Raw genomic sequence first — 3,761 nt, forward strand, 5'->3', positions numbered from 1 at the left:
TGATGATGACGTGTATAGTATTCTCAACTGGACTGGTCTGGGAAGTATTTCATGATGGGTGGAGTCTTTTAACAAGCAAAATGAGAAATAGTGATTGACTGTTTTAAAAATTATAATAATAATAATTATTGGGAAATGCATGGAAAAGACATTGAATGATAAAGTGGGGAGATTGATGTCTCTGTATTGACTGACATGCATGGCATTCCCTTTTGAAAAAGCAATGGAAGTCAATGTAAAGTTATATGTAATCCAATGTAATATAAAGAAGATTATGATGATAATATAAATAAAAAAAGTAATAATGACACTGTCTTTCTCTAGTCCTCAAGGAAAAAACAAATAAACAGAAAAAAAATAGCAGAAATTCAGAATGTAGCATTGTATGTAGAGGATGAACTGAATCCTTAGGAAAATTGTGTTTGGCATCATTAAGATATTTTTTTTCCTTTAAATTTATTTATTTACATTAATTCACTATACATCATTACAGCATACAAAATGAATTTTCCATCCAGAATACACCGTATATTGGCTCAATCAAGCACATCAACATACATTCTACTCACTGAAGTTTATGCCTAAGGTCAGACTTGGATCATGTATATGTATATATCAGCATCATCAAGATGTTTTAACAACAAAACTTTCCCTTTCATTTGGTGTCTGGACACCACAACCAATAATTCCCAGGAGGTTGCAATAGGCAGTCTAAGTTATGACCTTATGATTCGCACAGCATGGCACAGGTGACTGTGCCCATGATGTCCAGTAAGTACTTAAGGGCTTAATAAATGAGTGAGAGAGGGAAAGAATACAAATCAGGACACAGTAGATCATTGTGTTCCCTTTGGTGCCATATTTGGAAAGGAAGGTGAAATTTGTATTGCTGGATGAATACCAGTTCAGTGTGTAGACAAAACAAAAGCAGCCTGAAGCAGCCGCTCTACAAGTGTCTTGTTAAAATGTCTCAAACTCTGTTCAGGCGATTAGCTTCAGTTGTTCAGGGAACATAATGAAACTTTACTCATGAGAGAATTTATATCCAAGGAAAAGCTTAAGTTGAATAAGTCAACTAATGGAAACTGCATTACAACCCCTGGTGCCTTCTCTTCTCCTTCATTCTTTCTCTGTATATGAAAATAAACTTTGGACCTTGCTTTTTAAATGACATTTTATTTATTTTAATTTCTTTTATACATCAATCATAACTTTGTAAGGTGAATTTTCCAACATTAACACATTTTACCCTAGTCCGGTTGGGGATACTATACATGTTATCATCAACAGATAATAATCCATTTCTGTTAAGAGGCACTGGTGCAGGTAACTGAGACCTCATTTCCCTGGGTTTCTATCCTCACAATTTAGGCATAGATGAAACTTTTCATTTGTTAAATACATTTTGAGTCAGATATCTTTTATTTTAGATTGACATTTTACACCACATAAAAAGACACAAAGACATAAACCAGAAGTTAAAAGGCATCCTCGGAAAGGGAGAAAATATTCAAAAGTCATATCATAATATACAAGGGACTCCTACACTCAACAACAACACTCAAAACAGCCCAATTTGAAAAGTCCTTGAGCAAAGGACTTCAGTAGACACTTTTCCAAAAAAAGATTTGCAAAAAGTCAATAAGCACATAAATGAATGACCAGGATCTCTGGTCATTAGGAAAATGCAAAGCAAAACTGAAATGAGATACCAATACACACCCTTTAAGATGGTTAAAATGATAGTAAATAAATAAGAAAATAGGCTATGTCAGACTGAATATGGAGAAATCGGGACTCTTGTGCATTGCTGGTGAATGTAAAATGATGCAGCCACTGTGGAAAACAGTGTTGTGCTTCCTAAACAGATCCAGAAACACCATACGATCAGCAATTCCACTTCTAAGATACACCTAAATAATGGAAAGAAGAGGTTACGACAGACTCCAGTAAGCAAATATTTCTTACAGCATTATTCACGGTAGACAAAAGTTAGAAAGAACCTAGTGTCCATCAATAGATGAATAGATATTTCAAAATGTGTCCTATACAGATCAAATATTACTCAGTCATAAAAAGGAAGTTCTGATACATGTTGCAACATGAATGAACCTCGATAACAGAATACTAGGTGAAATAGGCCAGACTCAAAAGGACAAATCTTATGTGATTCCACTTACACATGGCACACTGAAAAGGTAAATTCATAGAGAAAGGAAAAAGATTAGAAGTTACCTGAGGAAGGAAAAAGGCAGTAATGGGGAGTTTTTGCTTAATTGTTACACATTTTTTTTTCTCTAGAGAAATTTTTGCTATAGGGTATGTGTGCTTGCCAGAGAGACAGAGAGAGAGAGAGAGACAGACAGAAAGCGAGAAATCACTCCCTAGGGGTATGGCCACGTGCAAGCCTTTCTCCATTATTTACCTCTTGGGATTTGGGGTATGCATGCACATGTGTCCAGTGTGAGTTTTAAGTTGTCGGATCCAGGACTCAAACCAAGGTCAAGTACCTGGAAATCCAGCAACGTAACCATTGTGCCATATGCTAGTTCCAATTGCTACACACTTTATATTTGAAGTGATGCAAAAGTTTTGGAAATAAAAAATGATAATGTTACACAAAATAGTGAATTGTACACTTAAAAATAAGTGTCTAATTTTACATTGTATACATTTTCCAATTAAAAAAAGTAATAATGTAACATAACCAACCATTGAAAAGTAAATAGGTGAATCGTATGATATGTAAATTATAACCCAATAAAACAGTATTTTTTTAAAGGACTCTGACTGGGAGATTCAGCCTCTATAGGTAAATATGCCCCCCTAAAAAAATATCATGTGTTGGGGACCAACAATTAGTGTAATGGCTATGTCACTGAACTCCCCCATAGTCAACCGCGGTTCGAGTCCTGGACCCGGTGGCTTAAACTCACGCCGGGCGTGTGTGCGTGCGTGCCCAAGATCCCGAGAGGAGACTGGAGGAGAAGGGATTGTGGCGTGGCCATCCCCCCTGGGGAGTGATTTCTCGCTTTCTGTCTCTCCATTCTCTCTGTCTGTCTGGTGAGCGCACGTACCCTATAGCAAAAACCTCTCCAAAAAAAGAAAAACAAAAAGTTTCTGGTGGTGGGTGTAGGGTGATGATTAACCACAAAACTAGAGCAAAGTTGAGTGGAATGTGGTGAGATTTTTTGCATGTCCACCTGCCTGTGTCTTGGACAGGATCCAAGATTTAGGGGGAAAGAATGGGACTCTGGACCTATGGATTATGTAATGACTGACTGGTCAGTAGGTCAGGCAGACGAGAGTGTTGGGAGTGAGACATTAGGTGGGCGAGGGAGCAGGACTAGAGGATACTCCTACTTTCGATGGGCCAGCTGTTGAGGGACTCTTTCTGAAACATCTTTTATTTCTGAATACTGGGCATTGAATTTGATCTTATGGGAGACACTCAAGAAAAAGTGTGGGTAGGGACTTGACAATGAACATGGACCTTTCTCTTGTTTCTTCACGTGTGATCTCCAAAGCTTTGCTGGTGTCCCATCCACTACCTACCATGCTCTACCTGGTGGACTCTTGTATCTCTTTTTTTTAATTTTTATTATCATCATAGTCTTCTTTATATTACATTGGATTACATATAACTTTACATTGACTTCCATTGCTTTTTCAAAAGGGAATGCCATGCATGTCAGTCAATACAGAGACATCAATCTCCCCGCTTTATCATTCAATGTCTTTTCCATGCATTTCCCAATAAT

Source organism: Tupaia chinensis, unplaced genomic scaffold, assembly GCF_000334495.1.
Source record: "Tupaia chinensis unplaced genomic scaffold, TupChi_1.0 Scaffold142914_1, whole genome shotgun sequence".
NCBI lineage: Eukaryota > Metazoa > Chordata > Mammalia > Scandentia > Tupaiidae > Tupaia > Tupaia belangeri.